General features: G+C 41.5%; 1 protein-coding gene across 1 annotated transcript in view; it reads right to left on the reverse strand.

The window, feature by feature from the left end:
• LOC100567116 (calpain-1 catalytic subunit) overlaps positions 1-15,837 on the reverse strand; it is a 55,859-nt gene extending 40,022 nt beyond the window's left edge. The window contains exon 1 of the mRNA XM_003215899.4: positions 15,487-15,837. The gene's annotated coding sequence lies outside the window, so the exon portion shown is untranslated. The remainder of the gene's footprint in view (positions 1-15,486) is intronic.
• Positions 15,838-20,108: the final 4,271 nt, after the last annotated feature.

The raw sequence follows: 20,108 nt of genomic DNA on the forward strand, positions 1-20,108 counted from the left end.
GATTTCCTTGGTTACCGTATCTCGCCTCTAGGGCTCTCCATGGATCCAGCCAAGGTTTCAGCAGTATTGGAATGGCGGGCGCCAACTAACAAGAAAGAGGTGCAGCGTTTCTTGGGGTTCGCGAACTATTACCGCAAGTTCATTCCAGATTTTGCCCGCTGGTCTGACCCAATCACTAGCTGCATCCGTGGAAAACAGCCCTTCCGCTGGACTGATCAAGCAGAGAAAGGGTTCCAGCAACTAAAGAAATTATTCACGTCCCAGCCAATTCTACAGCACCCAGATCCTGGAACCCCTTTTGTTGTGCAAGCGGACGCCTCTGATGTGGCAATTGGGGCTGTACTCTTACAACCGGTGGGAGACCACCTTCATCCCTGTGCCTTTTACTCCCGTCAACTAACCACACCAGAGAGAAATTACACCATTTGGGAAAAGGAACTACTGGCCATAAAGGCAGCCTTTGAAACTTGGAGACATTGGCTAGAAGGGGCCAAATTTCCCATTGAAGTCCACACTGATCATCGAAATCTAGAACATCTAAGAACTGCCCGCAAACTAAATCAGAGGCAGCAACGTTGGGCTTTGTTCTTTGAACGTTTTAACTTCCAGATTCATTATGTGACCCCAGCCCAAACCAAGCAAGCAGACGCCCTGTCACGTAAACCGGAATACGCTGCAGGACGCAAGGAGACCTTTGAATCCCAATTACTACAACCCGAGAACTTTGCCACGCTCACAGTGGGGAACACCAAATCCACTCCCATTGGTTCAACTTCCTCTACTCCAGGACCCATCTGTGCTCAAGAAATCAGGGCTAGTCAGCAAGCAGATGCCTGGGCGCAGGACCAACTTCGCCAAGGTCTGCATTTTCCCTTTTCGCTTAAAGATGGACTGCTATGCTATAGAAATCATGTTTATATCCCACCCGGACCGGGCAGGGAGAAAGCGCTTCGTCTGTGTCATGACTGCAAACCAGCAGGGCATTTCGGACTATTTAAAACCATGCATCTGATCCTAAGGGATTTTTGGTGGCCCAAGATCCGCAAAGATGTGGAAAAATATGTCAACACCTGCCCAGTATGCCAGCGCTCCAAGATAAGAAGGGAGAAGCCCTCAGGGCTTCTGCATCCCCTTCCTACCCCATCTCGGCCATGGGAAATAATTTCTGCGGATTTCATCACTGACCTACCACCTTCCTGTGGATTCACCACGATCCTAGTGGTGGTGGACCTTTTCACCAAGTTAGCCCATTTCATTCCCTGTGAAGGTCTTCCCACGGCCAAAGAGACTGCAGATCTATTCCTTCAACATGTTTTCAGACTACATGGATTGCCCAAGAGTTTAGTCACAGACCGTGGATCTCAATTCACCTCTCGTTTTTGGAAGGCACTACAAAAACTATTGGGCATAGACTCTCGCTTATCTTCAGCTCATCATCCCCAAACAGATGGGCAAACGGAGCGCACCAATGCCACTTTGGAGCAGTATCTTCGCTGTTATGTAAACTATCAACAGGACAATTGGGCTTCTCTGTTACCACTGTCAGAGTTTGCCTATAATAATGGAGTTCAAGCTTCTACAAAAGAAACGCCGTTCTTTGCAAACTACGGCTTCCATCCACGTTTCTTTCCCCCTGTCATTGAAACTTCAGAAGTTCCCGCAGCAGAGGATTGGCTGCAGGAACTCACAGCGGTACAACAACTTTTGCTCCAGCAACTAGACCAAGCCAAGGAGGACTATAAACGCCACGCTGACAAACATCGCCAGCCGGGCCCCGAAATCAAGGTAGGAGATCGGGTTTTTCTGTCCACTCGCTTTCTGCCCTCCCACCGCCCTTGCCGGAAGTTAGATGCCCGTTTCATTGGCCCCTATCCAGTGGTGGCGCAATTAAACCCCGTGACTTTCAAACTCCAACTTCCGCGTTCAATGCGCATCCACCCAGTGTTTCACCGTTCCCTGCTCCTTCCGGCGGATGGTGTGCGTCCTGATACAGACCAACCGGCCCCCCCTCCTGTTTTGATGAATGGGGAGGAGGAGTTCGAGGTTGAGGACATTTTGGATTCTCGCTTTCACCGCCGCCGCCTACAATATCTCATTGACTGGGTGGGTTTTGGCCCTGAGGAACGCTCTTGGGAAGACGCCTCCACAGTCCATGCTCCTGATCTAACCCGTCGCTTTCATCAGACCTATCCCGCCAAGCCGCGACCTCGCGCCTCGGGGAGAGGGCCCCAGTTTGGGAGGGGCCTTGAGGAGGGGGATAGTGTGATGACCCATGGGCCTTGTAGTCCTGCTCAGGACATTGTAATCCCTGATGAAGAAGAAAACTTGGGTTTTTTACCTTCCCAGTCAGAACTGGAATCTTCTCAGCCAGATCTTTCCCAGGCAGATCTGGGAACCTTGCACCTGCAAGAAAGTTGTGTCCCAGAAGTATGTCAAACAAACCCAGAGCCCACATCTCCCGTGTTCTTGCGCCGTGAGTTTTGTAAACAACAGAGGGGTTTGGAAGCAGCTTCGCGCAGGAGTGCTAGAATTGCAGCTAAGAATGTAGCCAATTAAGACTGCTTTCCGTGAGAATCTTTAGGGAGTCAAACATCTGGTCCCAGAGTTTAGCTTTCGTTTCTGGTTCCCAGGGAACTGCTTCGGCGAGAAAGTTAGACTCTATATAGGTGTTTTACCCGCGTAGTAACTTCGCGGAGTCAATTCGTCAGCCTCCGGAGCGAGTTGTGTCTGGACAGCGCGCTCCGTTTCAAGCCTCGTTCCTGCTCAAGCCTTGCCCTGCTTTCCAGCCTTCGCTCCAGTTTCCAGCCTTTGTTTACCTACGGACCTTGCTTGTTTTCCAGGACTATACCTTGCCTTGTATCACGGATTTTACCAAGTTATTCCACGGACCTTGTTCTTGTTCCTTGTTACCTTGTTCCACGTTTTAAGCCTTGCTTCAAGTATCAAGTTATTTCCTAGCCTTGCTCAAGTTTATGGACTAAAGGACCTTGTCATCTCCCCTCACTTTGCCTGGCAAAGTGAGTGTTTCGGTTATTGGATTACAACTTTGGAACATAATATTTCATATTGGACATTGCTTTTTTGGACTAATTTTGACCTTTCCTGAAAGGTCTGCTTCTGAACTAACTTTTACATTTATTTTTATTAATCTTATATATTTCCTTAATAAAGATATTAGATAGAATCTGGCCTCTGCGTATGGTTATTGGTGCTCTGTAGCCTGGGTCGTGACAGGTCCCTATCTTCAAGAAGGGAACAAAGAACGACCCAAACAATTACCGTCCGGTTAGCCTCACGTCGATACCAGGCAAGATTCTGGAAAAGATCATTAAGGAAGTGGTCTGCAAACACTTAGAAACAAATGCGGTCATTGCTAATAGTCAACACGGATTTACCAAAAACAAATCATGCCAGACTAATCTGATCTCTTTTTTCGATACAGTTACAAGCTGGGTCGATGGGGGGAACGCCGTGGATGTAGCGTATCTGGATTTCAGTAAGGCCTTCGACAAGGTCCCCCATGACCTTCTGGCAAACAAGTTAGTCAAATGTGGGCTGGGCAAAACTACGGTTAGGTAGATCTGTAATTGGGTAAGTGAATGAACCCAAAGGGTGCTCACCAACGCGTCTTCTTCATCTTGGAAAGAGTCACAAGTGGAGTGCTGCAGGGTTCCGTCCTGGGCCCGGTTCTGTTCAACATCTTTATTAATGACTTAGACGAAAGGTTAGAAAGCACAATCATCAAGTTTGCAGACGACACCAAACTGGGAGGGATAGCTAACACTCCAGAAGACAGGAGCAGAATTCAAAACGATCTTAACAGACTAGACAGATGGGCCAAAACTAACAAAATGAAGTTCAACAGGGACAAATGCAAGATACTTAGGCAGAAAAAATGAAATGCAAAGATACAGAATGTGAGACACCTGGCTCGACAGCAGTACGTGTGAAAAAGATCTTGGAGTCTTCGTGGACAACAAGTTAAACATGAACTTACAATGTGGCGAGGAGGCGAAAAAAGCCAATGGGATTTTGGCCTGCATAAATAGGAGTATAGCGTCTAGATCCAGGAAAGTCATGCTACAAGCCACAATAGACTCTGACAAATCAACAGGTAGTCTTAAAATCTTATTCGTTGAAGAAAGCAAACACCCTTTAACCAGATAGCCCACATTTGTGAAATAGCATGCAAGAACCAAGTATATATGTATACATTTGTATGTATTTAGTTCATTCTGACCTCCAAATATGGAAGGTCTGTTTTGTTTTGTGGCAGATCGTTGAATAGATTAAGCTCTAGACAGAAAGACAGCAGAGATGAATTGCAGAAACGACAACAAACACTGCACTGTTTAGTCATTAAAAAAAGGAGCCTCTCATGCTCCTAGTAATGACTAAGAAACTACTACTTTAAACATTACAGCTAACCCAAGAGACTTGAAGAATTCTTTTCTCCTGCAATCCTAGAACTACTATCAACTTCAACTTGCTTTTGACAATCTCCTTCTGGGGATGGGTTAGCTCTTACAAACCATACTATGGTTTATTAAGAGCCACTTTGCAGGTGAAAAGCAGCCTACACAGATTTCCATTTCCACACACCGGAAATGGTGGGTTTCTAGTGTGTATGCACTATAAAGAGCATTGCATACAAAGCTGCTTATTTCAATGTATGCTCTTTGGGTCTGTGAGAGACACAGTGAAATGGGCATCTTTGCATGCAACACCCTTCCATATTCAAAACAGTGTAAATTTACAGTAGTAAATTTCCAATTCCATCCCATTTCAAAAATCCCTTACACTACTCTAGTTTTTGTACTAAAACAAATACCTCTAACTTTTACATTTCTGGACTACTATATATACTAGAGATTTAAAGATGGGCTTAAAGCTAACGTTAAAAACTGTGGCATAGACACAGAGAACCGGAAAGCCCTGGACTTCGAGCATTCTAACTGGAGGTCAGCTGCTACCAAGAGTGCTGTGGAATTTGAAGAGGAATAAATGGAGGGTGAATGTGTCCAGAGGAAGGTGTGTCAAGCCAACTCTGACTGGGACTGCCTTCTACCTGGAATCAATGTTTTTTGGGCTGATTTTTAAAGTAAATTTTCTAGACTTATATTTGAGTATATAGGTTATATGGCACTAAGGAGTTGCAGTCCAAAAAACAATGTTACCAAGCTCTGTCAATGAGATAAAATTACAATGTGTCTTGATTAAGGTTTGGTTCCTGCCCCCATTCCCTGCTGATACCAAAATATGTGAATGTTCAATTATATACAGTGGTATAGGAAAATGGTGTCCATATCCCTCATATAAAATGGCAAAATTAAGAGTTTTAGATATTTTTCAAATATTATGAAGCTGTGGATGGTACAATCCATGAATATAGAGGGCCAACTGTTGTTCACTTCCAAATTGAAAGTCACAAACTCATATATGCAGATTCCTACCCCAAAGATCTTTCTATCCAGGCCATCCTCTCCCACTGCTGACTCATTAGGGCAGGGTGGAGAAAAATGGATTCCCTGAACACACTCATCTACATCTGCTTCCTTATTTGTGGTTTCTTTGTTCTATACAAGTTGGGTTACCAACAGAAAGAAAGCCTGAACAATTCTGATATATACACAATACGTACATATACATGCACTTGTCTCTGCTGCAGCATTTAGAACTAAGCTGGATCATCTCCCAGTTACAAGTCCTTTTCAGAATGACTTCTGCAGACATGCTTCCAATTCATGGACAAGAGTATGATGGGTAGGAAATACGTAGTTTGTATTTTAGGTATGGAATAAAGGCTACCTGGACTGGACTTTTGTTTAAAAAATCAAAAGCAGCCACAGAGGCTTAGTCATGCATTTATGTGTCTGCAGAAGTTTAGGTGTTACTATTTTCTCCATGTTATTTCCGTGTTAAAAATATTGTGGTTTTGCATATGTGTAGATTTGTTTCCTTGTTGCAAAATCCTATTACAGGAATAATCATTATTTGATTTTCTATCTGCATGGTATTTCAGTCTAGGTGCAAGTACTGAGAAGACAGCATAGACAGTAATCTTCTAAAATATGTACTACACTTATAGAAAAGGTAACGGTCATATTTTTGCCAATTTTCCAAAGGTGAGAGTTGTATGTTAAATGGACAGTGCAGGCAATAGACCCAAATGTTCAGGTGCTTTTTTTTTGGTAAGAATACTTCAGCAAACTTAGGGATTCCCCTGGAAAAGACGGATGACAGATTAATGCAGAGATATACAATGATACTCAAACTATTCTCTATTGGAGTTACAGACGCTGACAGTCTATTAGACCTGGCACAAGCTCTGCTGCATCGGCAGAAAGCCTGATGTGCTGTTGCCATAAGATATACATTTTTGAGCATGCCCAGAGCCCCTGGCAGAACATTATGTAGCTATTCCACCATTGAATGCATGGTAGAGTACCTGCTCTGCATAAGTTCAATCCTTGGCCTCTCTCATATGAATGGGAATGACTAATAGGAACAATGCCTGTCTCAAACCGTAGACAGTCAGTATTGGCATTACTAAAATTGATGGAACAATGAACTGACTCAGCAGATGAGAGTTCGCTACAGGGAGGTTAGACAGGCAAAAACAGTATGCCTGCCTAAATATATGATGAGAGCTCAGCATAAGAAAATACAGGGACAACTTTGCTGTAATTAGGTTTGTAGTAGGAAATATGCTAGCTTATTTCATTAATTATATTGAAAATGGCTTATAAAAGGAGAGTTATTTATTTATCAATACTATATTTTATGATTGCATATTGTAAGTAGTGCCAACTCTAGTAAGTGTTCAGATGGAAGGCAGCTTTGGTAAGCACTTGGAAGGAATACCAGGTGCTGTGAGTTATATTTCATAGACAGAAATGACAAATCACTCTTGGGTATTCCTAAGTAAAGGAATTGTATAAAGTAAACTTTACACAATTCAAGGGGTCATCCTAAGTTGGTAGTCAACTTGAAGGCACATAACGCCCACGCACATTGCTAACTTCCTTGGGAATGACAAGCTCTTCAGGCTAAATTTAATATGAGGTGCTACAAGTCACAAAACTTCCCTGTCATCCCCTCCAATATCTTCTGCTTGCCTTAGGAAGGCATCAGGCTGAAACCAGGTTGGGTGGGTTGCATGCTCCTGCCTTTTGAATAGACATTTGGCAGCGCTCGTGAGTGGTTGCAGAGGGAAGAACACATCACAAACCCAATTTACAGGTGGATTCTGTGATTGCCAATATCTAGCACCGGATACAGTCCTTGAAAAGCAGCTAAGCAATATTCCCTCTTAATAATTTCTATTTTTCCAATGAAAAATTGGGAATCTGGAGGAACACTGAAAACAGTCCTATGAAATAACATCTCTTGAAAAAAATTAAAGATGAAACTTTACTCACTTTTTAATAGAAGACATTAGATAATGTAATTCCTATATTTTTATGATATAATATTGTTATAATAAAAAGTTTTGCTAGTCATATATATCAGTTACTATATGACTGAATGAGAAAGCACATTGTTTACCCAGAAACATTTTCTTCATTGATAATTTAGCTCTCACAAGCCCAGCTACTATGGGAGTTGCCCACATCTGCAATGCCACCATTTCCTCATAAGTGATTTAAATAGCTGTAAATCAACCACTCTTCATGAGGATCTTTTTTGTCATTTCATAAGACAGTAGATTCTACCCATCAAATTTACCCATTTTCCAGGCTTTATAATACTAAAAGAAATTGGTTTCCTATAGAACCATTACCAGTTAACTATTACTTGCAATAATATTACTGCAAGTAATTATTAACACTGATAGCATATTAACAACCTGTTGTTATAAGCAATTACAGAAATAACATATTTCAGGACTGTTACCTTCACTCAGCAAAACAATAGTTATTGTTGCTGTATAAGTGGTCCACTGGCAAAAAATGTGTGATACAACAATGCTTCAGTGCTTTGAAAAGTTACTTCTGGACTACAGCTTTTAGAATGGGAGAATTGCAATCCAAAAAAGTGACATGTCTGAGCTCTGCAACATGAAAGACCAAACAATCTCCACCTATGCTGAAGATGAAAGAAGAGAATAAACAGGCTTTGACTGCTCTGCCTACTCTTATCATGTGGTGCCAGGATAAAATCTGATTCCTGAGCTGCAAGGTATATGCCTTTTCCAAGGAGATGAACAGTGAATTGTGTTTCCAAAATCAATACATTCTTGTTAGGTTTTCAGCACAGTAATACAAGGGTGGGGGATAAGAATAAATACTACCCTGTGTGTGTGTGTGTGTACACATGGGGTGTGCAGCTGTATCACTTCCTTGAATCGACTATAGAGACAGGTGATCACTCCTCTTGTTTTAGAAACAGCAGGAGGTTGCCCAGTCTCAAACAAAAAGTATAACAGAACTTCTTTTTTTTATGTCCATATTTATATAAAAAAGAAAAAAAATCTGAACAAATGGCGATATAAAATTGCAAAAGTACTTGGCAAAGAAACACACCAAAAAGCAAAAGCAAAAAGCATTAGCACTTGCATTAAACACTTTGAATAAAATCGCTAGGTTAGAAGCAGCTGACATTGGTAATGTTCTAACAAAGAACTGCCAAAAACTATTATAGTTAAACTAAACAATCATTGTTGTTCCAGTACGACAGTTGGAAAATAATAATAATAATAATAATAATAATAATAATAATAGTAGTAGTAATACTAATAGTCAGGATTTCCAAGCAGTATGTCACATTTGGTTAACAGAGAGATATAGAAGAATAATATAACGTGCATTTATGATAAGTCTATATTTCATTAAGACTAGTAATAAATCATGTTCTTACTCCTTGAATAGTACATTTTTGCTTTTTAGTACATTAAGAATATTTTTAATGTATTTCCTTAGATGGTAGAATATAAATGCCTGCATTTCAGGTAGAATTATCCTATGGTCTGTTGTATCACTTTTTTATTTTAGGAATGTTCTTTTATTAAATAAAATAAAGCATAATAAATTATAATATGCAGGCAGTGAGTCAGAGCATTTCTACAAATATATAGACTAGGATGTCTTAATGAAAATACCAGTGTTGAGTCCATCCTGTTCTAATTATACTATCTATTGTTCCAGAGGTCATCAATTAAACAGTCTAGCTCCCTGCTTTTCTAGTAAAGCACTCCAGTAAGATATCCCAGAGATCTCCATGCTTATTCAGATATTCCCAGGAATATAACAATTTCTCCATAAATATGCTCAGTTTTCTATTTTGCACAAGGTCCAGAATCCCTTGAAATACACCTGAATTATCTGCTTATTTTCACCGTTTCACAACCTGTTCACAAGCCACCAGAAATTGTGAACTGTAGTTCTTTTTTTTCTTCATCATGACTTTTTTTTTTTTTACAGAAGGAAGTTAAACGAGTGGTGAAAATTAAAATTTATAATAGTCAAATTTGAAACCCCCACATTGAAATAGTCTTTCCTTCTAAAAACCTTTTGAAGGGCTCCCAGTCTTTCCTAAACTCGGAAGGGTCTTTTGACTTCTAAAGTACAGATTTGAAAAAAAAATACAGCAATAAACTCAAACTGCTATTTTATATGGAGTGAATTCTTGTGAGCTTCCAGATGTTGTTGACTGCACCTCTGCCTATGCTGGCTGGATGAGAACTGTCAACCAACAAAATCTGGAAGGTCATATGATTCCCACTCAAAAACATATTCGTATATGAGCAGCAGTTGTAAACTACTGATGTCTCTTTCTCTGTGTCCCTTTTGTTTCAGATCGTTTTTCGGGGATAGTTTTATCAAAACCCATAATTTGTTTCATGTTTGAGATGAAGAGAATCTGACATTTAAAATGATTCAAATGTAACCCCCCCCCCCCAAAAAAAAAGGATTAGATTTTGCCATATGGGTGGGCCCAGGTTTTGAGTGCTTAGCTCTACAAATAGACTGCAAATGTAAAAAAATACATTACATCCAAAAGCTCATGCCAACTCTAGAATTAGAGGGCTATTAAAATGCAGGTGATATCCACAGGGGACATGTTTTTCTTTATTCTGGTATGGAAATAATATGCCAGATCCTGCACTTTACACTACCTATCCAGGTTGTTCTCTCACACACTGTATACTGCCCAAAGTGACAGCTCCTCACATATATTCAGTAGTCAGCTGCTAAACATATACAAGTAGGAGAAAGTGCCTCTGCCACTTTTCCCTTTCAGCATCTTTCAAGGCCCTTGTAGCTGTTATAGTCATTTGATTTTGCAGAAATATTTCCTGCTCTATCCGTTTCCTGCCACTTTAAATGCAAGTTAAAATGGTGGCGGAAAGTTCTGTGCAGTGTCCTCCCCAAAAGCACTATTCTTCTGCAGAACTGGCACCAGAGTGAAGTCATACATTATTCATTTCTCAGAAAATGTCTCTGCCATGCCAAACTAAAATGAGCAATCACTAGGACCTGGATCTGTGTTTACTGTTGAGCAGATTTGCAGAATTCCGAGTTCAGGTCCATGGGGCTGTCTTTGCTCCAAAAAGGCAAACATTCAGAAGAGGATGATTTTGTCTAGATTTAATCCAGGGGAGCATATTCAAGATCCCTCCCATAAAAAGTTCTTTAAATGTTTCAATTACTCTTGTTACTCTTGTATGTACTCCAAGAGTAATTAAAAGCAAGGTTGTTTACCATCAGGACAGAGATTCTTCTGCAAGCATCAATTCGCACTATTGTGACAATCTTGTTGCAAAGTTTTTCTTGGAAACAATGTTTTGTGTAAAATAATATGAGCATACTTTTAGAATGGCTCTTCCTTTCAAACAGTGTTATATCTGTGTCCATCCATGCACTTTTGGGAGGCCTGCTTCTCTGAAGGAACTATTTTAAATAATTTAAATCACAGAGCAAATCGCTATTGAGGAAGATGCTGTTTTATCATCATTTGCTGTAGATTTACATTAGTAAATGTAATCTTGATATGTATTCAAAGATTTGGATTTTGTTAGAAACTAGGTACTTGCTTAAACAACTACTATAAATTGTTTTCCGCTTAATTTAAATTAAATAAAAATGGAATCACTTGCATTTATATCTAGTTTTCTCCTTGTTTAACTTCCTAACTTCTCTATTCATTGATCTTCTCCACCTTTGTACTCAGAGAGAAGCAAGACTGGGAGAGAAAGAAAAAGAAAGTTCATGTATACCACCTGAAGAATAGACTGATTAAGTTATCTCTCATGTCCATGAACAGCTCTCTATATTGTGAAATATAGATCAATGATTATTGCCAGTGGTTCCAAGACTATTCTTCCATTAGTCCTGGGATTACTTCTGCTACTTGTGGATGTAATTCACTTTTGCATTGATCAATATGACTTTTGGCACAATCTGTTTACGGTCTTTGTAGAAGGTGTACAGACCTGACAGCATAGATGATAGATGCTTTAGATTTACGCCTTATATACACTGGAAAGTACAGTATTCAAAACACAAATGCTTTGCATAGAGTTTGATTTTGAATACATATTAAGGTATCTGTGCATTTTTATTTTACTAGTGGCCTTTTGGTAATGTATCAATTTGTGTTTTATGCGCAGTGTTGGAGTGGAAGGATTATTGTCACAAAGGATATGGAGGGAGGGAAACAAGAGAAATGAGGATTAGCAATAGCTGTGATGGGCAACAGGGACTTAGTGCAGGACATTGACATGTATGCATGATTTTCACTGTAGTCTTGAGGGGCTGTCCCTATTTTTGATAAAATACTTCATTTCATGAGCTAGTCCAAGCTATTGGGTCTCACTAATCCATACCATCCATTAGTTTATCACTTGTGTAGAACACTATTTGTCATAAGAGACCCTCTAGAATTTTTGTTCAGATTTCCTTTCCGGTATTAAGGAAAAGCTTTTTAGCTGGAGTGTTCATTTATCTTTGGTTTTATACATAACTGAAATGTAGTGTCCTTTTGTTGCAAAGGAGTTGCAGAGACTGTAAGCAGAGTGGCTTGTTGCATTGCAGCAGGTGCCTGGGGTTGGTGGCCAAGGGCCAGGAGCTTCCCAAGCACAGGAGGTTAAGGATGGAAAGTTCAGAGGTACTTCTCATATTTAACCGCAGGAGTAGGGATGGGGATGGGGCATGATTATTTAAGATGTGATGAAGGTTTAGTAACCAATTATGTTTATTCAGCATGCCTTGTAACATTGATTCCAGATAATTTGATTGCTGCTTTCTGATAAGACTGAAATATCTGCAGTGTTTTTTCTATCTAATATAATATAGAATGAGATGTAATTTATTTCATGGAATGGAATGAAGGCCATTTTAGCATCTGCTAAAGCCATTAACTGTCATTGCCTTGTCGGTGCTTTTCTAGTGCAATAAAATGATGTCCTTTAAACATCAGATTCCATCAGGCTTTGTGCTTGGAATCACTAAAAAAGTTGGGACCTTTAAATGATAAAAATATTTTCCATTATTGTGCAGGGTGATTGCATGCAGTAGGTGGAGGGTTGCACATAAGGAAAAAACAGTGCCAAATCCTCATCTTCCTAGCTTTCTAAGGACAGGTAGTGTCAGACTATAAATATGGGTGGGCAGCTGTGGTTCTTCAAATGTTTTTGAGATACAACTTCCACTAGTCCTAAGAAGCATAGCCAGAGTGAAAGATTATGGGTCTGGCAGACCAAAAATATCTGGAGGCCTGCAGGTCACCAACATTGATTGTAAAGAATGTTCAGCAGTGTGAAATTCTCCAAGATAAAACATAAGAAAGCCTAGTCCATCAAGTATACCATATAAGCAGCAGGCTATGCTTGTATGGCATTTGTTAAATAACCAATTGTCCCATCTCTCCAACCCCCAGAATAATTTTTGGAACTCATTTTATGTTTTATAAATAAAATTAATAATATTCAGATGAACAAATGTGATACTTTAAGACCACCTGAAAGTGGCTAAGGGAATAAGGATGGTAATTCAATCAACTTGGAAATGTGCTTAATATTTACATTGACAAGATAGTAGGAAGCTACAATCATCCTGTAAAGCAGGGTGGGTGGGAATCACTGTAATACAATTTTCATGTTATTTCTGCCCACATCCTATCCGGGCAGACAAAATCCCTTACATTTTCTCCTAGATTTGGAAAGATGAAAAGCCACACATCACCACCATAAACCATAGTAATCATCAAGCCACCTCAAACTCCAGTCCCATGAGAGAACATCCAAATAAAATAATAAATACACACCATCAAAATAGAATGGAATTTGTAAGAGAACACTTAAGAAAAAAGTCAGTGATACACTAGTTTAGACTACTTTAGTCTGAAGCTGTCAGGACAACAGTATTGCAAATAAGAGCTAGAGCAGGCATGGGAAAACTTCGGCCCTCCAAGTGTTTTGGACTTTAACTCCCACAATTCCTAACAGCCAGTAGTTGTTGTGGGAGTTGAAGTCCAAAACACCTGGAGGGCCGAAGTTTGTCTATGTCTGGGTTAGAGGTAGCTTCAATGACAGTGTTTATACTGTGTTATTTTATGTGCTGCCTATTTTGTTTATTATGATGTTGTTTTTATGAATCCTGTGATATATTTTAACTGTTTTTGGGCTGGTCCCCATGTCCCTTCAGAGAGATGAAGGCGGAATATAAAAAAAGTTATTATTAGATTTGAAATGGGCTGCATCTACACTGTAAATGTAATGCAGTTTGATACTACTTTAACTATTACGGATTAATGCTATCGAAACCTTGGATTTGCAATTTGGTGATGCACCAGCACTCTTTGGCAGAAAAAGCTAAAAGCCTTGCAGAACTAGAACTTCCATAATTCCTTAGTGGTTAATTGCACCAAGACAATAAAAGTGTAGTCAAAAGGCAGGAATTCTACAATGTAGATGCACTCATGGCTGATGCCTTGCATACTCTCACACAATTCTTGGCCCTCCTACTTTATCAACCAAAGAGAAACTATGAGTCATCAAGTTCTTCCATGAAGCATAGCTGAATTTAGATGGCCAGATATCACAGGAAAAATCTCACTCAAACTATTTCCAAAATGCATTTGTCTGGTTACATAGCAGAACAATGTCTATTACAAAAGTAATCTGTGGCTACTACTGTAACTAGTTAGGTTACAAGAAAGATGAGTTATCTTTGTGAAAAGTTAACAAAAGCAAATTATTATTATTAATCTTGGGCCAAAAATAAACTAGCCTACTCTTTGCTATCAAATGATGTGGCATTGTTCCCTGTTTTTTGTTTCCTGCTCGACTGCAGAAGTTACTTCTGTCAAGGTTTCTACAGTTTTTGAGTTTGGAATGCTATCTTCTTGCCACCTCTTACTGGTTCTGGTCTAAATGTCCACCAAGGAGGAAAGTCAGGTGAAGTTATGCAGAAAACGGGGGGGGGGGGGGGGGGGAACAGTCCTTCACACTTGGGATCTTAAGGCCCAATGTCATCACTTTTTTTTGTGTCAGGAGCGACTTGAGAAACTGCAAGTCGCTTCTGGTGTGAAAGAATTGTCCCTCTGCAAGGACGTTACCCAGGGGATGCCCAGATATCATCACTGAGGAAGATCAGGTCATACCAAAATATTTGAGGATAGTAGGGATCACATCATTTGAAAGAAATAATAAACCTTTTAGAGGTTGCAATTGTAGAGAAATGCATTTCCCTTGGAGTATTTACGCGGTTCGACATCTTTTAATCTGTCACATCTTAATGCCGTGGAATCCTGAGATTTGTAGTTTGGTGAGGCACCAGCCCTCTTTGCTAGAGAAGGCTAAAGACCTTGTAAAACCACAACTCCCATGATTCCATAGCCTTGAGCCAGGGCAATTAAGGCAGTATCAAAACTGCATTAATTCTTTAGTGTAGACCAGGCATAGGCAAACTTGGGCCCTCTGGGTGTTTTGAACTTCAACTCCCACAGTTCCTAACAGCCTCAGGCCCTTTTCTTTTCCCCCTCAGCCGCTTAAGCGGCTGAGGGGGAAAAGAAAGGGGCCTGAGGCTTTTAGGGATTGTGGGGGTTGAAGTCCAAAACACCCAAAGAACCCAAGTTTGCCCATGCCTGGTGTAGATGCACCTTAAGAGCAAATTCTAAAGGCTCCTTGCTAAACTCCAAATCCCAGGAGTTGATGCAATAAAAGCAGAACCATAGTGTTCAGCGGGTGCATCTAGACTGTAAAACCAATGCAATTTGATGTGCTTTAATCTATCAGGGCTCAGGGCTATGGGAGTGTGGCCTTCCTGCCAAAGAGGGCCAGGGCCTCACCAAACTACACATGATTCTGGGATTAGGGAGTCTGATGAGGTCGCAGGACTATTGGCAGCTCCCATGATCCCATAGCACTGAAGTGGTGCCAAACTGCATTAATTCTACAGTGTAGACGCACCCCCCCCCCCGTGCAATGTGACCCTCAGCCACACCCCTGCCGACAGACCCCTTGCTCTACTGACAAATCCTTACCTCGGGGGATAAAACGGCAAACCCAGGAGGCTGGTGTTGTTCTATGGGGCCTCCTCGGCCCAAACTGGGGCAGGGCCCTTGGCCCCCGAGGCCCAGCTTCCGCGGCGCCGGCGGCTCTAAGGCGGATTCCTGCTCAGGAAGGCGGAGGGCGAGGCGAGCCCGAATTAGCAACTCTCCTCAGCGCCTGAGCTGCTCTTAATCGCGTTTGCAAGGCGGCGAGGGGCGGTCGCGGCGCGGCTTTCTCCTCTTCTTTCCCTTCCTCCTCCCTTCTCCCCTCCGAACGGCAGAGTTTTGGGCTCGGCCCAGCGGAGGTGGGGCTGGGCTTTTGCGGCTGAGATTTGAGTCTGAGAGAGAAGAAGGGAGGGGACTAGAGAATACCAGGCGAGACCATCAAAAGGGGCGGAGGATTGGAGGGAGCGCCCTCCCCAACCTTGCCCCCCTTTTTCTCTTCCCTTCATCTTTCTTGGTGGGCATTCTTCAGCGCCTGGACATGGCTCAAGTTTTTTTGGGTTTTTTTTTTTTTGGTAAAACAACAACTGTTTTGAGTACAATATAAAAGGCACCCTCTACAGTGAACTCGCGAGAGTTGTAGTTTTGCCAAACACCTTTCCTCCTCTGCTAAATAGTGCTGGTGCCTCACCAGACTGCAAAACCAAGGTCCCTCAGCACTGGAGAAATTACACTGTTTACCCGGCATTGCACCACTTGACATCCGCTGGGAAGTAAAAAAGGTAAAGGTAAAGGTTTCCCCTGACGTTAAGTCCAGTCATGTCTGACTCTGGGGGTTGGTGCTCATCTTCATTTCCAAGCCGAAGAGCCGGTGTTGTCCGTAGACACCTCCAAGGTCATGTGGCCGGCATGACTGCCGGAGCGGTACCTATTGACCTTTTGGCATGTTTTCGAACTGCTAGGTTGGCAGAAGCTGGAGCTAACAGCGGCCGCTCACGCCGCTCCCGGGGTTTGAACCTGGCACTTTTCGGTCTGCAAGTTCAGCAGCTCAGTGCTTTAACACACTTTGCCACCAGGGCTCCTCCGCTGGGAAGTAGCAGCCAACAATGAAAGGACCAAGGCAGTGACATCTCCGGCCCATCCCCTGTTCGGATTTCAGCCAGCACTCCCAATGCCTTAAATCAAGCAATAGTTTTCTAAGATCTACAGAGATACTTGCAGGAACACCTCAGCAAGCGAGAGTCCAAAAGTGGCAGGCTAAAACATGGAACCTCAAGCCATGACTGATACCGAATGTCTGCATGGGGTGTCCTCTTTTACCTTCCCACCAAGGCGGGTACCTATTGATCTACTCATATTGCATGCTTTCAAACTGCTAGGTTGGCAGAAGCTAGGGCTAACAGTCGGGAGCTCACCCCGACTCGCGGCTTTGAACTGCCAATCCTTTGATCAAAAAGCTTTTGGCAGCAAGGGAGGGGAAGGGGAGAGGCAGGAAAGAGGAGGGTAAGTTTGGAGTGTGCAGGAGGAGGGACACCACCATGAGGAAAATAATAGAGAAAGAGAGAAGTAAAGAAGCTAGTGCTAGGCCTGGATGGTGGCCTTGGAGGAGTCATGCTTTATGCAAAGGCAAGCAGGCAGGCTGGGTCAGGGGTGTGTGTGCAACTGTCATGCTGGCCTACAGCAGGGTGGGAGGAGGAAGCCTGGAGCCTCTCTGTTTGTTTCGCAGAACCCTAAGGGCTCTGCAGAGCACAGTTTGAGAAACCCTGGCTGTCACTATGTAACATGATTTTTGTTTGTGGGTTATAAATGCCATTTCCTAATTGGTTCTATCACAGAAACATGGAAAAGGCTTATTGAACTGAAAAAACGGTTAAAAATGTTAAAAAGGGTTAAAAAAGGTTAAAAATGGCACATTGAAAAATTTAAAATGGCAGCGACAAAAATGAAGTTTATGGAGTATAACAATGACTTTCAATGTAAGTACTGCACAGTTAAACAGGAAATAACACTTTCAAACCAGGAACAGTATTTCTTTCAGATTTTGTTAATCGTGTTTTCATGATATCATCATGGTTACTATTGGCTGAGCATGCTTGCCTTCCAAGTGTAGAACCTTGGTGGAGGGTCCATAGGTGACTGTATAGACCTATTCTTGATCCGCATGTTATTTTGGAGTGAGAATATCAGTTTCCAGGTGGAAGGTGGTCCCAACAAGGATTGTGTTGACACACCTTCGTCTTGACGCATTTCTCCCTTTTGCCCTCTATTTGTGCTTCTTCAAATTCCACAGCACTGTTCGTAACAGCTGATTTCCAGTTAGAACCTCAAGGGCCAGGGCTTCCCAGTTCTTGGTGTCTATGTCACAGTTTTTGAGGCTATCTTTAAGCCCATCATTAAATCTCTTTTCCTGTCCACCAACATTCCACTTTCCATTCTTGAGGTGGGAGTAGAGTAACTGCTTTGGGAGGTGGTGATCAGGCATCTGGGCAGTGCCTGATAGTGTTATGAGAGAGGGGTGTCAGAGTCATTTTCGTGGAGGACCATATCAGCCTTATGGTTACCTTCAAAGGGCCATTGAATACGTGGAGGGAAAATCCATGGATACAGAGAGCCAACTATATATATATTTACATTGTGGACCCCAATGTCATAGAAGGACACGCCCCATATGTTGTTGAGCCACAGCACCCACCCCCCAAATTTATTCCAACCTTCAGAGAGACTCCAAGCAAGATATACAATTTCCTTTTTCATTTTTAAACATTTTCCGCTCTTTCAAAGTACTACAATATTGAAGCCATTGGAGGCTTTGGAAGGACCTAGCAGCAACTGTATAAACTTGTATCAAATGTAATATGAAGGCAAATGTATAAACTTGAATCAAATATAATACGAAGGCACCCGTTTCGCCATTGCCCCCTATTTATATAAACTTCTGGGAACAGAGATTGCTAATCAGTTAATCCTCCAGTAGTCTCCCAGGGCAAATAAAACAAACATCACATAAATTGCCATGGCATAATGCTATGGAATTGGGAGTTTTAGTTTGGTGAGGCACCAGCACTAGTTGGAAGAGAAGGTTAGAAACATTACAAAACTCCCAGGCATTGAACTATGGCAGTGAAATGGTGTCAAACTACATTAATCCTACAGTGTGGATGCAACCATAGTCTCAAAGATGATACAAGCTGTCCTTGCACACTGGAATTCCGTAATAATACTGCTATGTATTTTAACATTTATTGTTGATGTATGTCTTCAAATAATTTCCAAAGACCTTAAGATGAATCGATCATGGGTTTTTCTTGAGATTATTTGCCCAGAAGGGTTTTTTTTTTGCCTTTTTTTTTTTTTTTTTGCATCTGAGGCTGACTTGCCCAAGGTAACCCAGTATGTTTTCAAGGCTGAGTGAATTCAACCCAGGTCTCTAGAGTCTAATCTAATGTTCAAACCACAGTGTCAACTAGGTGTCTTCTTTGCCAGCGTCATCAGAAGACCACATGAACTGCCATGGCTCCATCCTATGGAATACTGGAATTCATAGTTTGCTTTGGCATCAGAGTTCTCTGACAGATAATGGTAAATATTTCACAAAACTACTAATTCAGGACATCCATAGCATTAGCCATGGCAGTTAATATGTCAAACTGCTATAATTCTGCAGTGTGGAAACAGCCAAGGAGGCACACTTCTGAGTCATCCCCTCCTCATGGCTTTTCTTGTACTATTTTATCTATTAGATTTATGTCCTGTTTTTCTATTGTAAGGACTCAAGACTTACAATAGAAAAATAAGGAAACCTGGAGCAACATACACACCTATAGGCATTAAAGATAAAACCACAAATGTTAAATGCTGTGATAAAAGGAAAGAATATGCATTTGTGTATTTAAAAAACCCTTCCCTCAGCAAGCAAGGCTTGTTGCCAACAGCCTGCTTGAAGACAGCTTTTTGGCTGTCAGTAGAAAGAGAGTTAAGGATTTTAGAAATTGCGAGAAAGACCTTACCTTTGTGTGTGTGTCCTGCTCCAAATGAGAAATGGGAAGAAGAGACAAAATAAAGGCTTGGTTTACATAACTGTACTCTTTCTAATGTGGTATTAGGACAGGATCACTAAATATATTAGGTTTTGCCAATATGCATTCACTGGCCAAAAGTGCTCAGTATAGGAATGCACTGGTGGCAAAACTATTGAAAGAGTATAGATTGGTATAGCAGCTTATGTGTTGAGCAAGAATTGTGAAAAACCATGGTTTGAGTTCCTGCTTGGCCATGGAAATTCTCTGTGTGGCTTTATGTAAAACACACATGTAGCCTTAGGGGAAAGGCAATAACAAACCTGTGAATAAATCTTGTCAAAAAAAGTAGCCCATGTCATAACCTGGGGCAATCTGTACTGCATACTGACTATTTAATGCAGCTGGAAGGCAGCTTTACAACATGATATTTACATAATGCATACTTCAAACCGAGATAAGCAAAGTTGACTGATACTCCAGAATAGAGCCCTTAATGCACATCAGTGCACTTTAGTATAAACCACATTGCTTGGCAAAACTAAGGGATCAATGTTCTGCACATGGACATTATGGAGGAGGGGAATTGGGGAAAAACATGTATTTTCTGTGAATCCTGGAACCAATTTAAGGCCAGACTCTGTGGTGCGTACAAGA

This window comes from Anolis carolinensis, chromosome 1, assembly GCF_035594765.1.
Source record: "Anolis carolinensis isolate JA03-04 chromosome 1, rAnoCar3.1.pri, whole genome shotgun sequence".
In the NCBI taxonomy this organism is placed as follows: Eukaryota; Metazoa; Chordata; class Lepidosauria; order Squamata; family Dactyloidae; genus Anolis; species Anolis carolinensis.